The following is an 18,343-nucleotide window of genomic DNA, read 5'->3' as shown; positions in this document are numbered from 1 at the left end:
TGTTGTACCTTCATTAAATGTAACCATATTGCTACACTTAGAGGCACCTCTATTCTCTTTTATACTAAGTTGTGACATGAGGCTACTTGTATATCAAGACAATTGCTCGTTTATCAATTCAAAATTTATTTAAAAAAATGTACTTGTCTTGCAAAACACTCAGACCAAGTTACTCTCAATCCAAGGTTTTACTGTACTACTACTCTTCTGCTGGCCCTGTGAGGTGGTTTGAGAGTGCAGTAACTGCACTGAATTACAGAGACTTTCGGATTATAACAACCCTGTCACATCCAGATCAAAGTTCCCTGCAAAAGTGCAAGACGAAAGATAGTATACTCATGTCTCTTGTGGCCCATGTCTCTTACCTCTCTTTTGTGACAGTGCTGCAATTTCCATCAGTTTCTTTAGCTTTCAACACTTCCAGAAGTGTCAGATTCCTATGTCCATTGCAACATGGTTCCATCCTCTAAACCTATCAACACTGACAGAGTTTGTAGTGATGAATTATAGGAAAGGTAAGAGACACGGTGGTTGATTTACTAAAGGCAAATAGGCTTTGCACTTTGCAAGGGAATTTGTCCCAGAGGTTAATGAATGTAGTTAAATTTCACTTTGCAAAGAACACCCAATTACATCCAAGTAAAATAAAAAAACAGCATTTTTTCTTGTGCATGATTGGATGATGGAAGGCAACAGAGCAACAGATCTTAGCCTTTTTCACTAAGCTCTGGGGAAAATTCCTTTGCAAAGTTCAAGTTCTTTTGCTAAGTGAACAGCCGGCTTGCCTTTTTAAATCAACTTCATGGCCTGTCAGATAGTGAGTATATTATTATACATGTTCTCTTACAGGACAATTTAACCACTTTTTTTTCTTTTTTTGCAACAGGGTTAATTTAAAGTAAATTGAGGGAATTTTCTGTTTCTGTTAGAGGTTCCTTAATTGGTTTCACTTATTGACTGTAACTATTATTATTATTATTATTATACAGGGTTTATAGATCACCAGATCAACAGTTTATGCCATGCTTTACCATGTAGGGGGGGCTAGTACAATTATGATATAGTTCAATACTGAAGGAATAGGAGGGCTACTTTTTAAATTTCCAGACACATGTTTTGTATTATATAAAGTGAACCAAATATCCAATAGAAATGACAATAAAATAATATTGATTATTTTTTTATAACCCCACAAACAGCTGATTACCTTGCTGGTGCATTGCTGGCTCTGTCATTATGTATACGTTTAAAGTGGTATGAAATCCAAAAACAAAAATGTTATATATTTTTTTCAAGTCTTTTCTTCCTTTATTCTCACCTGATGATATGCCCAGTAACAAACATCCTGTTCTAGGATGGCTCTTGTATCTGTGGAAGTCTAAGCGACTCAACGATGCATGAAAACATAGAACCTGGTGTGCTCTGGACTGATTGAGTTAAAAGTTTTATTTATAAAATTATAATTTTATTTGAAATATCTGACTGTAGAAGGAGGCAGTTTGTTTGCCGAAGGGCTGGAAAGTGGTACAATAATAAGCATCTGCAGGCAACAATGAAGTATGGTGTAGGTTGTTTTTCTTGTGTCTAGTAGCAAGGTTACTATTGCGGTATAAGCAAGGACTTCTGCAGTGTGTAAATGTGCCTTTTACTATACAAAAATGCTGTACATACAAAACTATTACAATAATAGGAATATAAATCAAGAATGACAGATATATCAAGCAAGAAGCCTGGCAAATAGGCAGAAACTATGGTCTGTAACAGTGGAAATAAACTTAAAAGTTACTTAACTCCGGTTACTGTGTGTTCATGATCTCCGTTGGCTTCTGGAGATCAGGCACCTTCTTCTTGGCTGGTACAAATCCTTCTACCTGCTATGTGTTAATCCATGTTGAAGTCCCTTGTGTTGAAGGCATGATAAGTTCTTTAATATGTCAGTTTATATACCATAACAAGTGACTAACATACATTTCTCTAGCTTTCAGTTTGAGAGGTACTTTATTACCCATTTACTGTAGCTATAGAGATAATAGACTGTTCAAACTATCAACTATTCAACAGCATTTGTTTGAGAAGGTCTGTGTCTGTGAAACCAGCATGCTGAATAAAAAATCATATTTTATATCAAACGCAACACAGAGGTTCCTTCCAAATTGGAGGCTGCATTTCTGCAAATGGAGTTGGTAATTTGGTCAGAATCAATGGTGGCCTCCATGCTAAAAAATAAAGGCATATACCGTACTTATCCATAATGCCTTACCAACAGAGAGGTGTGTCACGGGCCCCAAATTTATTCTGCAGCAGGAAAACAACCCCCAAAGATACAGCCAATGTCAATAAGAACTATCTTCAGTGTAAAAACAAGGAGTCCTGGAAGTGATGGTTTGGTCCTCACAGAGCCCTAATCTTAACATCATCAACTCTGTCTAGGACTACATGAAGAGACAGAAGGATTTGAGGCAGCTTACATTGACAAAAGATCTGTTGTTAGTTCTCCAAGATGCTTGGAACAACCTACCTGCCAAATTTCTTCCTTTGTACCTAAAAGAATAGACGTTGTTTTGTAGGCAAACGGTGGTCACACCAAATATTGATTTGATTTGGATTTCTCTTCTGTTCCTTTGCTTTTCATTTTGTTAATTGATACAAATAAACTATTAACACTTCTATTTCTGAAATCATTCTTGATTTACAGCATTTTTCCACACTTGCCTACAACTTTTGCATAGTAGTCTATTTAATTTTTTTAGATTTTGGCCTTATTACCATTTTAATAGCTCATACAGTACTGCTCTAGCAAAGCATATTTGTTACTGAAGAACTTTTATTCTCACATATGAACAATTAGTAGGGGTTAATGTGTGGTCTTTCAGTACTGTGGGCTTTCAGTCTAAGGGGCTAGGGCAGTGTGGGGTATAAATAAAACTTTGAAGTCTTTCAATAAAAAAAAAAAAAAGAAATGTCTTGATTTGGCATCCGATTGGTTGCTTTGAGGAACATCTCTATTGTTTATTTTTAATACATGAGATCCACTGTTGTCTTTTGTGTTTCCTCACACTGACATAATTCTGTACATTAATTAGACTAAAAATGTTACTTTACCTTTACATTTCATAGTTGTAGCTCTAAAAAAAAAGTCTGCAAAATAAATGACTGTTTGAATCTGAAGGTTTTCTATAGGTCAAAGAAATTTTTTTTTTATACCTCAAAGTGGGTCTAAACTCTAAGAACACTTAGGCCAACTGGCGTGTATCTTTTTTATATATAATTTGAATGCACTACAATTATTTTGTTAGAAGAAGTGAGTCTGTATTCAGGTTCCAAGATGGGAGTATATTAATGCTACTTCAAAGCTAACTGATAACTGAACTGAATTATTTCACAAGTATTTTGTCTTGTTTCTTTTCCAAGTACTGTGGTGTTTTACGTACAGATGTTGTAAAATGGCTTGCCTTTTCAATCAAGGCAAAGCTGTAGTGTTTTAGGCTGGCCATACATAGAGCAAAATTCTTTCCTGCAACAACTGTTTGCAGGAAAGAAATTTGCTAGATTCCCCCATCAACACAGACAGTGTTGATGAAGGAATTCCTCCTGCCATGCTGTTGTCTTCTCCCGGCAGGAGGGCGAGGGAAGCCATCCCTGCTGGGAGAAGACAGTGATTATTGCTAGTGGCTATAGCAGCCTCTAGCGATAATCACAAAAGGATCCGGCAGGCTGGATGTACCCAAGTTGCTCGATCAATCAACTTTGTACATTCAGCCTGCCCAATAATGGTTCGAATCTCGGCAGGTTTCTTCCGAGATTTGTTAAGTCAAGTGTATTGATTTTTTCAGTAATCTAATCTGACCTTTAGTATTAAGTAGTACCTCACTGTCATCGATCAGTTTAAGCTTGTCTTTTGATATGTCATGTATTAGTTTACATCCCCCACTGATGTAAACTGTTTTTTTTACATATAAACTTCTTGAGGAATGAGTAATATGGTGTACTATTGTTTCTGTTTACTCATTCCCCTGGAGGAGATGCCTGTTTATGTGCTTTAAAGCACCCTCAAGTATAATTTTTAAAGGTTTTGTGCATTTTCAATGTTGCCCTTTAAGACATATGAAAAGGCCCTCTCCATGCCAAGTAATATTTGAAGTCTGTATTTAAAAACTGTTCAGCTTTGTGAAATGTTCATCCATTTTATTGTCATACCTGGCCAAAAAACTGCAAGCTAGCGATTCCCATGTCCTGCCTTGTTGCTAGGGATGAGCTTCGAGTTCGAGTCGAACTCATGTTCTACTCGAACATTGCCTGTTCGACTGTTCAGCGAACAGTGAACAATTTGGGCTGTTCGCAGCAAATTCGAAAAGCCGGAACACCCTATACAAGTCTATGGGAGAAATCTAAAGTGCTAATTTTAAAGGGTAATATGCAGGTTACTGTCCTAAAAAGTGTTTGGGGACCCGTGACCCCGCCCCTCTGACGCTGGAGAGGGATGCCAGGGGTTCCCCAGTGACGTGTGGGTGACCCTGCCCCCTCTGATGTAACGGAAACCTGTGTTACATCAGAGGGGGCGGGGTCACCCACACATCACTGGGGAAACCCTGGCTTCCCTCTCCAGCGTCAGAGGGGCGGGGTCAGGTGACAGGTGGCCCCGCCCTCCTAATATAAGAAACGTCAGCACTGGGATCTCTGCAGTGTCTCCGGAGTGGAGACAGAAGAAGGATGTATGGACAGCGCTGGACTGAGAGATCCCCCGTCGCTTGATATGATCATCCATCGCTGGACCCCGGAGACCCGTCGCTGGATAGCAAGAGTGGATTAGCACCGCTGGAATCTTTTTTTTTTTTTTTTTTTTTTTTTAATAAAGGAATTTTTCAAAAGTGTGTTTGTCTTATTTAACCATTTTGACACTTTCTTTGTGAAATGGTAGGGGTACTTTTGTACCCCCTTACCATTTCAAACAGGGGGGGACCGGGATCTGGGGATCCCCTTGTTAAAGGGGGCTTCCAGATTCTGATAAGCCCCCCGCCCGCAGACCCTCACAACCAATGGCCAGGGTTGTGAGGATGAGGCCCTTGTCCTCATCAACATGGGGACAAGGTGCTTTGAGGGGTCACAGACCCCCAAAGCATCCTCCCAATGTTGAGGGTATGTGGCCTGGTACGGTTCAGGAGGGAGGGGGGCCGCTCTCTCGTCCCCCCCTCTTTTCCTGCAGCCTGCCAGGTTGCGTGCTCGGATAAAGGGTCTGATATGGATTTTTAGGGGGACACCCACGTCAATTTTTTTTTTAATTTGATGCGGGGTTCCCCTTAATATCCATATCAGACCTGAAGGGTCTGGTTATGGATATTTAGGGGGACCCCCACGTCAATTTTTTTTTTTAATTTGACACGGGGTTCCCCTTAATATCCATGTCAGACCTGAAGGGCCTGGTAATTGAATTTAGGGGAACCCCCACGCTTTTTTTTTAAATTTTTTTTTTATCAATGAATGAATGAATTGTCGGCTAATGCAGAGAACACTCATTGAGTGTTCTCTGTATTACGGGACCCGACAATAGCCGCAAGTGATTTTAAAAGACTTTTTTTCCTGCACAAATGACACTTTGTGCAGGGACAGTTCTAAGCACCAGAAACATGCGCCCCTTCACAGGCATACTATAGATACCCCCAGCTACGAAATTTAAAGGAATATTACACTTTTATTGTTTCACTTTAATCATTATTAAAATCACTGCTCCTGAAAAAACGGCCATTTTTAAAACTTTTTTTGCATTGATCCATGTCCCCTGGGGCAGGACCGGGGTCCCCAAACACTTTTTAGGACAGTAACCTGCATATTACCCTTTAAAATAAGCACTTTAGATTGTGAACGTTCGAGTCCCATAGACTTTAATAGGGTTCTAAAGTTCACACGAAGTTTAGGTCTGTTCGCAGGTTCTGGTGCGAACCGAACAGGGGGGTGTTCGGCTCATCCCTACTTGTTGCATAGGACATGAAAATGGTTGTTGTCCCTATAATGCTGGGAGTGAGCGTCCAATGGTTTTCATGTTCTAGGAACAAGGTAGGATGTAAGAATTGCTAACTGGGAGTCTTTTGTCCAGGCTTCCAGGGAAGCCCAAATGACCTACAGATATAACAGTAAAGTTAGTAAACATTTTACAAAGTTGCACAGTTTTGTAACACTTACTGGTGGCCTTTGACTGCATAGGCTCTTGAACCCAATTGAACCTTCAGTTTAAATAATTGAAAAGAGAAATACAAGATATGAAAAAAAACATTCAAAGAACCGAAGAGCGCAAAAAGACCCCGGGACAGCGGCGACGACGAAAAAGAAAAGCCAGGCTCCTCCGCCAGTAAAAGAGCTAGCAACAGAGCAAAAGATAGTGGAGGAGTCCGGCGAGAAGACCCCCCAAGATGGAAGAAGACCACTGGAGCTGTCTAATAAATTATTTTAAAAGCTTGTGTTGTGTTTTTTTATTTACACTTTTTTTCACCAGGTGAATGGGTAGGGGTACATCGTACCCCATACTCATTCACATAGGGTGGGGGGCCGGTATCTGGGGCCCCCTTATTAAAGGGGGCTCCCGGATTCTGATAAGCCCCCCGCTCGCAGACCCCGACAACCAATGGCCAGGGTTGTGGGGAAGAGGCCCTTGTCCTCATCAACATGGGGACAATTTGCTTCGGGGTGCACCACCCATGTTGAGGGCACGTGGCCTGGTATGACTCAGGAGGGGGGCGTTCGCTAGTCCCCACCCCCTTTCCTGACTGGCCGGGCTGCATGCTCGGATAAGGATCTGCTATGGACCTTGGGGGACCCCCATGCCGTTTTTTCAGCGTAGGGGTTCCCCTTTAAATCCATACCAAGTGACAGGGACAGCGAGGTGTCAATCTCGCCGATGGAGGCGGTGACATTGACTTCCTTCGCTAGTCCCGTGTAGCCACGGAGCCACGTTCAAAATGAACTGACTTTTCTCCGTGTGTGGGCAAGTCCGTTAATTTCAAAAGTCCGGTGGACTAGCACACAGACGGGCGGATTGTCTGCCGGACTGCTGAGTCTGGCGGACAATTTTGAGCCAAAACTTCTTTCTAAGTCCGCCGGACTTTTCGAAACAAAAAGTCCGCCGGAGCCCACACACCAAGTCCGCCAGATAGTCCGATCGTGTGTACGTGGCATTAGGCACACTAATGACATAGGGGTCATAGGATGCAAACACAGGATGTAGAGAGGGGCACAGGCATCCATCACTTTTTTAATTGTTGAATGCTGAAGAACTTGACAAAGGCTACAGAACTGCAATGTAAGGATTTTTTTTAGCTATGCAGGGTAACGAAAAAAAAACTGTTTAATACTTAATCCCCTAAAACCTAAATGTAACTTTTCACCCCAAACCTGTCACAAGTCTAAAATTATGTTGAAACTATGCATACGAAAAGTGAAAGCTACATGTCAAAATGATCATTTGATGCAAAAATATGGGGAGTTGACTTTATATGTAAACCTTGACTTCACCCATTCTACTCCTTGCTGCCCAAACCTCTTTCAAGTACCCTATGATTGGTGACCTTTCTGAGCAACAGGGTTTCAGGGAGTTGGGGGGCAGTGCCAGGTTTGACTTTGAAAAACTAAAGATTAGAACATAAGGTGAAGTCTGAGTACATTTTTATCATAGTATTGAAATAAATATAAATAGTTATAACCAGTGGCGTAACTAGGACCTTCAGGGCCCTGATGCAAGAAACCATGAAGGGCCCCCCTGAACCCTAGCCGGGGCCCTTCCCTCCGAGTCCGGCGGTGGAACTCCAGGGCGTGGTCACAGGTATGACCTTTGTGAGCCCTGTAGTTCCACCACTGGAATCAGTGGTTTTTTTTTTTTTTTTTTTTTTTTTTTAGGTGCCCCATTGGGGGACTGTCCCTAGGCAGGATGGGGCCCCCGTCCCCAAAAGAGATGAAGGCTTATTCTCCAGGGCAGATGAAGTAACTGCCCCCAGGTGAGAAGGGGTCCCTGTCTCCAGGGGAGGTGGGGGTCCTTGTCCCCATGTGAGACGGGGTCCCTGTCCCCAGGGGGAGATGGAGGGGTATGTAATGGTGTGTGGGGGATGGGGTCCTCTCACTCACCATGACCAAGCTGCAGGCCGCGCACTCATCCATGTTGGCCTGCGCTCCATCCAGTGTGCTGGACGGGTGATCAGCATATCTCCCAGAAAGACCTTTCATCATCTGTGTATGACAGGGGAGGAGGGGGGCTGGCAGACAAGCCTGCAGTGTCCTCCGGGGGGCTCTCATAGGGCTGCACTGCATCTGTGTGCTTAAAGTTTGTTTACCCGGGAGAAGTATGCAGTGCAGTGTGGGCTGGACTCAGGGGGGCGGGACTCTGGCTGGGGAGAACAGACATCGGACTGAGCGGCAATGCATGGAGCAGGAGAGGGGTACTCTGAGGAGCCGGCCGAGGACATAGGTCATGCGGGGAATGCACAACTAAAGAGCAGCCAGTGCGATAGTCGAGCATGGAGCTCTGCTAGTCACCCTCCACCTCCAGCCACCTGTGTGCATGGTGCACTGGTACCCCTAGCTGCCTATGATGCTGCCGGCCATATGTAGAGGGGGCTGCATGGGCCCCTTGCATCACAGGGCCCAGTTGCGGTCGCGACTGCTGCACCCCCTATAGTTACGCCCCTGGTTATAACAGCTTACCGTAAATTGCCTGGTTTGTGACTTTAATTTAGCTTGAAGTGTGTGTTTATTCAGATTTTAAGTGCAGATAATATAATTGCATAGACATGTAAGAATGCAAAAGTTAATTTATTTCTGTCAAGTTTAACTGTAGTTTTCTTTAAATATTACCCTACATATCTGAATCTTTATGAATAAAACTCATACTTACTTTAAGCAGTTTAATTGGTTTGCAGATATACTGGCATATGGAAAGAATATGACATTTCCTAGCTGGCTTTAGCATCGGGCTCTCTGTATTTTCTCAGCTTGTCACCAGTAGTTTCAATATGTAAATTGGCAATGAGAAAAATACATCAAGTGAGATCATGGAAACAACTGTGTAAGTGAAAAAGAACCATTGAACATATATGTTTGCCAAAGTAGAGAAAAACAGACCCTGAGAAGTACCATGGAATCATAAAATGCTATATTCAAAAAAATAATAATTTTCATTGTTGCTGGCAAAATATGGCAGGGGATGCAAATCTATCAGCCTATCAAAATTACAAACTGTTCAGAAATGAAAGTATGCCAACACAAAACATCTGCAAGTCATTCAGTAGTATGGTACTTCAGTAATACAAAGCTATTTTTTGGGTTTTGCCCATCAATATTATGGATTTGATCATTTAATCTACTAAATGACAAAGTATTATGGCTTAAAGTATAACTAAAGGCAAAACTTTGTTTTAATTTGGATAAAGTGGAAAGGAAATAGAACAATTGTTAGGATTTTACCTTTGTCTGTGTCCCTGTTAGGGAGTTTCACCTTATTTGTCCTGTCGTTATAACCGAAAGTGAGCAAAAAATCTCAAATTTTGGTTTGTCTGCAGAACAGTAATAGAGGAGAAATCTTCCATTGGGAACAGTAGTTCTGGTGACCCTGGTGACAACCAAGGATTCCCTCACTGTGGAGGGATTTCACTTTCTGTTCTGGCAATGGGACAGGAAGTGAAGAGAACTCTCCACAATGGGGCAGAGATGTAAACAAATCTGACATGGGGTTATAACCCTCCCTTGCTCTAGCTAAAAAAAGTTTGCTTTTAGTTCTATTTTAATTACATACTCTAATGCCTGCCTGATTAAGCGCTGCTGCTGAGGGGTGAACTTACTTTGCACACTGAGCAGGTGCCAACCTGCTGAAGTGTGAAAAAAGTGAGGCGATACCCACTCTAATCCATGTGAGCAAGTCCTTAGAGGCAAAACATGTCTGGAGAGTGTAGTTTATTGGGTGGTGATAGAATGTATGCATTCACTTTGTCTTTCATATAATAAAACAGTATGGAAAATTTAAGATGGAGCACAACTCTATACTTTTTATACATAAAAAGTGAGGTGGGACACACAGAGTGATAGTAGTGACTAGTGAAACACCATACTACAGGGTAAAGTATGGTAAATATTTAGGAAGTGTTCAGCAACAGAAGGTTGGTATATACTGTATGACTAGAAAGTAGTGACAGTGACTGAGAAATTGTGCTTCTGATTAATGGGTGATACATATGTATAGTGAATGGTGATAGAAATCTATGGTTGCGCAACACATACTACATATGTACAAGCTGGGAAACTATGCCTTACAGCACTGGTAAGTACTTATGTATGCAGGAGGGTGAAAACTAGGGGTGTCTTAATTTTCTGTGATTGGAACTCAGATGGACCAGGAAAACACATGTGCACTGTAGCTTGTGTATAACAAGCCATTTTACATTGTAAGTGCATTTTAATTGTTTTTAACACACAATAAATATGGAGATACGTTCTTACAGGGTGCCTCTGGGTCTCTTTCTCTCCTCTTACATGCATAAAGGGATGGAAAGTAAAGAGTGATTCTAAAGGAGGAAAATTGAAAACCAGTGTGGATGGGACCATCCATTTAAAGCGCTATAGACCTAAATAGGGGTCAAATTGGTCTGGTGAATGAGGTGATGAGAACAGAAGCACAGTGTGGAGCACATATTGGATGCTTAATGGAAATAATACTCTTCAAGCACTGAGCACTCTACCTGGGCACAATCGGGATAGCTATGATTGCATGTAAAGGGATGAGTAAAGAGTGATTCTGAAGGAGGAACATTGAAAACCAGTGTGGATTGGACCATCCATTTGAAGAGCTATAGACCTACTTATGATAAATAGGGGTCAAATTGCTCTGGTGAGTGAGGTGATCAGAAGAAGAAGGGGAGCATGGTGTGGAGCAGGTATTGGATGTTTAAAGGAAAAAGATACTCTTCAAGAACTGAGCACTTTACCTGGGCACAATTGGAATAGCTATGATTGGCTTTGTACAGTCACAGCTTCCTGGTAGGATAGCTCAGATGGGTTCAGACTAGGACCAGAAGTACACCTGAGCTCATCCCTACTTGCCACCAGTTGCTAAACAGACTCACTGGGTTCACTGATTTGGACACTGCGAGAGTAAAAAAGGTACACTAATCTTCCAATCTGGTAATGAGAGGAATTGGAGTCCTTACTATGTAAATGATACCTCCCCTCTCCCTGAAGGGTGTGGGACATACTAATTACAGGTGTAGCCCTCTTATGGGTGTTACGAGAAATGGCCCTCCCCAAACAGGATGTTACATTAAATATGTAGGTAAATAAGAGATCCGGAACCTTTACTAAGTGGAAAAGTGGGTTTGATAATAAAGTTGGCACTGCTTCCACCCAGGGCTTCTGTGAACTGAAAGCATTCCTTTCCTAGGAAATTAATCGGTAATCTAAACAAAGTAGTTTGGAGAAGTACTACTGCAACCAGCATATTACGTTAACAATACCTATATACTGTAGATGCGTTACCTGACGCCCCACCTGGTCGATTGGTCAAGCGATCCCACCACCCACCAGCCCCGCACTTACCCCATCTAGTTCGCAGGCACCATCGGCTCCTTCCTGCATCTCCTCCTCCTCTGCGGCTTCACGGTGGCTTCCCGTGTCTCCCCCTCGGCGGCTTCCTCCTTGATTGCCAATACGGTCGCTTCTCCTCTAAGCCAATCGGGTCTTAAGACCCGCTTCCTGATTGGCCAGGAGGAGTATCAGGAAGACAATAGTGAATATTAGTTTGCTATTGTCATACAACTGGGTGGGCTTAGGTCGCAATGCTCAGCGCCCCAAGCCCACCCTTTTTTAAGCCAATTAGAGCCTCAGGCTCTAATCATGTGCTTCCAAAAAAAAAAAACTATGAAATCCATGCATGCAGATTAAGGCCAGGCGCATAGATTAGTGAAACCAGTATAAAAATAATACAAGCTTTATATAAGACAATTTTAATAACAGTACATACATCCAATATACAAACAGGTATTCTTAGAATAGGGCTCGACAGGAGTCCTGGTGAAATTGTGCACATATACCCAAAGGAATATTGCAGCAAAGTCCAGTTACAGAGGCTCTGAGGATGATGCGACATCTGTCTTTGTGCCTGAAACCTGGGAACAAGATCTGGGGTAATGGGGAGATCCTCCAACTGTTGGTCAACCAGCCTGGAATGCAGCCTCTCACAGGCAGGAACTGTGGCGTGGCTCCGGAACTGTGGCACTGGAATTCATAGTCAGCCTAGCTGCTCCGCACTTTAGTCCCTCCCTAATAGTTTCTAATTTAAGTAATTCCTCCCTAATAGGTTCTAATCTAAGCTAATGAAGTGGCCACCGGAAGCCTAACCTGGATTTGATCTATGCTGGTTATTGACCCTTAAGCTAAAACTAGCTATAGCGTCCAAGACCAGAAGGGAAAGGGTTAGCTAGAATAACAGGGTCTGCTTAAAAACTATATTTCTATAAACAGGTTCACCTACCAATGTACTGGAAGGTGACCACTACACTTACAAAGGTACAGACCCAGCTATCTGGCACTGTGCATGTAAAACAATAACAAGGACAGGGCAGAGATACTCTTTCTGTCACAATAATTTTGATATATGCTCAGAAGAGGGAGTTAAACTATTAAGTAATAGAAATACTTGCATAACAGTCTGTTCTGGATTGGGATTTAACAGCATGGAAAGCACAAGTGGCTCTTTCCAGGGTTTCAAAGCCAACAACTCAGGTACAGGAAGGACATACATAATATTTTTTTAGGTATTTACAAATTCAGACAGTAGAGGACAGCAGACTCCTACACTGTATGTTATGTGAGTTATAAAAAATGTTTAAAATAAGAATTCCAGCCCAAACCTTGCTTGTCTTAAAAAATGTTTCTTCCCACTTCCTAACACTTATGCTGACTAACATGTGTAAATGTGTGTACTTTACCTATTTTTCTGGTTCTGTTATCCAGCTCCCCTTTGTTAGCAAGTGGCAGCTGCAGGGAGATGAGGGAGTCCCAACAATGGCTGGGACATGGGAGCCTATGGATGAAGTCACTGCTCCCAGAATTTCCAGCTGTTGTTGAGCGTTCTTCCTCTGCCCTGCAGCCACCGCTGGCTAACTTAGGGAATCATATCACCAGAGTGGAGCAGGCTGAAAATAGGTAAGTATATACATCTTTTTTTACATAGGTTAGTCAGCATAGGTGTTGGGGGGGGGGGGGGGGGGGGGGGCGGGTAGCATTTTTAAAGCTTGTTAAGATTAAGCAATTCTACTTTATCAAAATATAAAAACTGCAGGATTAGGTGCAGATAATTCAGCAAGAGAGTCTAAGAAAGCTATAACACACTGTTAAGTAGTTTAATCCAGCAGCAGCATTGCCCACTTCACTTGAGTTGACTGTATTTGATAGTGGCAGTGCCTACTGAGCGATGGCAGGGGGTATAATTTTTACCGCAGCATGTGTAGAACCATCTTTGCCTATGTTTGGTTTAGGGGACAATGGTAAAATCACAGGTCAACCATCTATTTTAACCCCCCACAGGCCACAAGTGTGAATGAGCCCTAAAGCGCAGTTACTTTAGAGGGTAACGAGTAATCTAACTGATTACTCTTCCCCTCATAGTAACTCAGTTCCCATTACTTAGGCAGCGTTACCGCAATTACATTTACCGCCCGGGAGGCCCGCCATGGCTGCGCTGCCTGGCCATTCGTTCCGCTGCGGGGAGGGGGGATTTCGCCTGCTGAGCTGAGAAGAGGCTGAGACTCAGAGAGACTGTCTGGACCGCCCCACCCTGCCCCGCCTATCCAGAGAGAGAGAATGTAGGGAGGCAGGGCGGACACTGAAAAATGAAGTCAGCTGACCAGCTGACACCAATCAAGTGAAGGGGAGGGTCTCTCTCTCTCCCCATGAGGAAAGGCATCCCTGGAGGCATTCAAGTAAGTGACTGTCTGACGATTCGAATTGCAGTGCAATCGATCCATCCCACCACCTCCACCACCTCTGCTTCTTACTGATCCCATCCCTACCTTCCCAACATCACTTCTACAACAGAGGTGATGGGGGGATACGGTAGGGATGAGATCAGTGGTGGTGGGGGATGGGATCAGTAAGAGGCAGAGGTGGTGGTGGGAGAGGATGGCAGCACAACCGCTGCCACCCTCCCCCCAAGTACCACCACTGCCACCCCCCCAAGTACTGTACACCACCACCACTGACACCCCCCCAAGTACCACCACTGCCACCCCTCAAGTACCATCGCTGCCACCCCTGTCACAGTTACTTTGCTGAGTAATGACTTACTTTTCCAATGTAGTAACTGAGTTACTAACGCAATTACTTTTTGGGAGAAGTAATTTGTAACTTAACTAATTGCTTTTTTAAAGTAAGATGACCAACATTGATGATGGCACCTTGCATCAGGTTGGAGCAGACACCTTGCATCTGGAGCAGACTCCTGCTCCAGCACTGGCTACTAAAGTTCCTTTTGGGTCGACCACACCACTGCTGTTACCTTAGGCCTTTAAAGAGTGTAAGGTAAACATGGTTGCCACATAGTGCTCCCCACATAACCTTCCTGTGTTGCAGACTGTGCTGACTGCCTGGACCGTAATCATGGCCACACATGGAGACAGTGTAACACAGATTTATATCTCCTGCATTTACATAGTCATAAAAAAGGTCTCTGCAAATAGAAACTTTGCTTATTTAAATAGGCTGGTCTTTCCCAAAAGCCATATTAAGCAACACATTCTATTTCCAGTAACCTGTCAGTAAACATGTGCTTATAGACAGCAAAGGAATTCTAACAACTGTAGATATTTTATACCTTTTTCAAATGTGGTTCAAATTTAAATAGATGTCTGTTCCCACTTTTCCTATTAGTAACTGATTCGTTACTACAAAGACTAAGTGTTTTTTTATTTATTTATGCTAAATTGCTCTTCTAAGCTCTCCAGTATAGTAAATTGTAATAGTTTATCTCAAGGTACAACAGGTGTCTAGCAGGCTGACTGTTCGAAGCTTCTTCTGTGCGCTCTGTGTTTAGGCTGCTCTCCCAGAACAGAGTACATTGTGTTCATAAAATATTCTGAGCGTAAGATCCAGCACTTTAATTTCCAGATACAGATGTGTCTCAGCAAAAAGACAAAAACAATAAAAGCAATAAAAAATAATTTGGTAAATACATACTCTAAGCTAGAAATTATGTGCTTTGTTTGGTAGAATTTATTAAGGGAAGCTTATGATTAGGGAAATTTGTGAGCTGCCACCACTGACCTTTGTATGAAAATGCTAGTTTTGTGGCTGTCTTTGACTTTAGTACTTTGTGTATCACCATCTGTGAAGAAGCATTTAGCAAGTAGGGTTACAATGGGGTTATAGTTGGATTGGTGGATGAAGTGTACTTGGATTTTGCAAAAGCGTTTGACACAGTTCCCCACACATGGCTAGTGTGTAAGGTTATATCTACAAGCTTGGAAAGATCAGTTTGTAAATGGATAAAAAGCTAGCTAAAAGACTGTATTCATAGAGTGGTGGTTATTGATTCTTACTCTGAATGGTCTAAGGTTATCAGTGGTGCACCCAAGTATCAGTGTTGGGACCCTCACTTAATATATTTATAAATTATATAAGGTCAGGGATTAAAAGTACCATTTCAGCCTTTGCAAATGACACCAAGCTATGCAGTGGAATAACTTTTTATAGGATGTCTCTAACTTACAAGCCAACCTCAATGCACTGTTTAATTGGGCAACTATGTGGTAAATGAGGTTTAATGTCGATAACTGTAAAGTTGTGCACTTGGGGGCTAAGAATATGCATGTATCCTACATATTAGGAGGAATACAACTGGGGGAATCAATGGTGGAGAAGGATCTGGGTGTTCTGGTAATTCATAAACTTAATAATAGCATGCAATGGCAAGCAGTGGTTTCCAAAGCGAGCAAAGTAATTTCTTGTATTAAGAGAAGTATGGACTCCAGATGAGAGAGATATAATTTTGCCCCTGTACAAATCATTAGTAAGACCTCATCTGGAAAATCCTGTTCAGGTTTGGGCACCAGTTCTCAAAAAGGATATGGGGGAACTGGAGAAAATACAGAGAAGAGAACCAAACTGATAAGAGGCATGGAGCAGCACAGCTATGGGAAAAGATTAGAGGAACTGAATTTATTCTGTCTTGAGAAGAGGAGATTAGGGGGAGATATGATTAACATGTATAAATACATACAGGGTCCATATAGTGATTTATTATTGTGAAAATTGGGGTTCTTTCCAGCTCAATAGATTGCTTTAAAAAAGGCTTGGATTCTATCTGAAATGTACATAATATAACTGGATACTAATATTTATAGGTAAAGTTGATCCAGGGAACATCCAATTTTCTCCCCTGCTGGAGCAAATTGCATCATGCTTTGCTGGGTTTTTTTTTGCCTTCCTCTGGATCAACTGTGTGTATAGCATTGTGTACATAGGATTGTAATATTTATTTTTTCTCCTTTTATTGGTTAAACTGGATGGACTTTTGTCTTTTTTTCAACCAGACTAACTATGGATTCTAGAGAATCAGCATGGATTAATGAAGAATCATTCTTGCCAAACCAATCCATTAACCTTCTATGAGGAGCTGAGTTGCCATCTAGATAAAGGAAGGCCCGTAGACGTGGTGTATCTATATTTTGCAAAAGCATTTGTCCCAGTTCCCCATAAACATTTACTGTACAAAATAAGGTCCGTTGGCATGGACCATAGGGTGAATACATGGATTGAAAACTAGCTACAAGGGCGAGTTCAGAGGGTGGTGATAAATGGGGAGTACTCGGAATGATGGTCAGGGGTGGGTAGTGGGGTCCCCCAGGGTTCTGTGCTGGGATCAATTCTGTTTTATTTGTTCATAAACAAACTGGAGGATGGGGTAAACAGTTCAATCTCCGAATTTGAGGACGATACTAAGCTAAGCAGGGCAATAACTTCTCCGCAGGATGTGGAAACCTTGCAAAAAGATGTGAACGAATTAATGGGGTGGGCAATTACATTGCAAAGGAGGTTCAAAAATTTTAAACTAATGTGTTTGGGTGGCAGAAATATGAATGCAATCTATACAGTGGGGGGAGGGGGAACCTCTGGGGGAATCTATGATGCAAAAGGACCTGGGGGTCCTAGTAGATGATAGGCTAAGCAATGGCATGCTACTGCTAACAAAGCAAACAGAATATCGGCATGCATTAAAAAGGGGATTAATTCCAGAGATAAAATGATAATTCTCCCGCTCTACAAGATTTTGGTCCGGCCACACCTAGAGTATGCTGTCTAGTTCTGGGCACCAGTCCTCAGGAAGGATGTACTGGAAATGGAGCGAGTACAAAGAAGGGCAACAAAGCTAATAAAGGGTCTGGAGGATATTAGTTATGAAGAAAGGTTGAGAGCACTGAACTTATTCTTGCTGGAGAAAAGATGCTTCAGAGGGGATATGATTTAAATTTACAAATACCGTACTGGTGACCCCACAATCAGGATAAAACTTTTTTGTGGAAGGGAGTTTAACAAGACTCGTGACCACTTCTTAAAATGAGAAGAAAAGAGGTTTAACCTTAAACTACGTAGAGGGTTCTTTACTGTAAGAGCGGCAAGGATGTGGAATTCCCTTCCACAGGCAGTGGTCTCAGCGGGGGGGGGGGGGCATCGATAGTTTCAAGCACCTGAACGACCACAACATACAGGGATATACAAGGGAATACTGACATATAATCACACACATAAGTTGGACTTGATGGACTTGTGTCTTTTTTTGACCTCACCTACTATGTAACTATGTAATACTAGTGAACATAGGTGCTAATATGACACATCTGTGGAAAGGGGTGCACAATGTAACTGACTTGCATAAGAAACAGTGTACTACAATGGTTAATGCTGGCAGCTTTTTAACTGCAAACAAGGGCATTGGATTTGAAAGACCTGAGGCACCTTTGGGCACCCAGGGAAGAGTATAGTGTGTAATACACATAATGAAGGGGTCAGGAGTATGTAATGCACATTGTGCAGAGGTCAGGTAATGCACAAACTGCAAGAGTAAGAAGTTTTCAGGGCTGGACTCCTCCTTCTCTGAGCTGGCCGCTCAGCTGTCGGCTAATTGCCAGCTCCTATCTCTCTCCACAGTTACTCAGCTGTTGATCCTGCTCATCAGTCCTGCCTATTTAAGCCGTCCAGTCCAGAGGAGCTCTGCCTTTGCCTTGGTCACATCACAAGAAACTATCACCTGCGTTCCTGTTTAAAGACTGGCTTTGCTGACATCCCTTCTGGCTCCAGATCCTGCATGCTGTTCCACTAC

The sequence above is a fragment of the Lithobates pipiens genome, unplaced genomic scaffold (assembly GCF_037356315.1).
Source record: "Lithobates pipiens isolate NorthernLeopardFrog02 unplaced genomic scaffold, aLitPip1_a1.2 Scaffold_8, whole genome shotgun sequence".
Lineage (NCBI taxonomy): Eukaryota > Metazoa > Chordata > Amphibia > Anura > Ranidae > Lithobates > Lithobates pipiens.
The sequence above is the reverse complement of the archived record's forward strand: the minus strand, read 5'-3'. Positions refer to the sequence as shown.